The following is a 296-nucleotide window of genomic DNA, read 5'->3' on the forward strand; positions in this document are numbered from 1 at the left end:
TAACACTAATTCCTGCCCTGGGACAGCCTCTTCAGTTGCACCACAAAGTTAAAGCAGAGAACTGATATGGCTCAAATGTTAGCTTTTGTATCAACAGAAATGAGGAGCAGTATCAAGTAGAAATAGAATGTCCAAGGGAAACAGAAGCAACTGCTTTAGCTATGTGAGAAATACCCATGAACCAATCTTGGACTGTCACAAAAGAGGCTGTTTCTTCATTAACGTTGAATAGAAGACAACTGCCTGGCACAGCAAAAGTATGAAGTATTATTACTAATAACATATATAATTAATAA

General features: G+C 37.2%; 1 protein-coding gene across 1 annotated transcript in view; it reads right to left on the reverse strand.

Moving 5' to 3' along the window:
• The window catches only part of LRRIQ1 (leucine-rich repeats and IQ motif containing 1), a gene marked incomplete at its 3' end in the record, with an annotated part of 23,658 nt that overhangs the window by 13,939 nt on the left and 9,423 nt on the right, over nucleotides 1–296 (reverse strand). The window lies entirely within an intron of this gene.

Source organism: Nestor notabilis, unplaced genomic scaffold (genome assembly GCF_000696875.1).
Source record: "Nestor notabilis isolate BGI_N333 unplaced genomic scaffold, ASM69687v1 scaffold2378, whole genome shotgun sequence".
In the NCBI taxonomy this organism is placed as follows: domain Eukaryota; kingdom Metazoa; phylum Chordata; class Aves; order Psittaciformes; family Psittacidae; genus Nestor; species Nestor notabilis.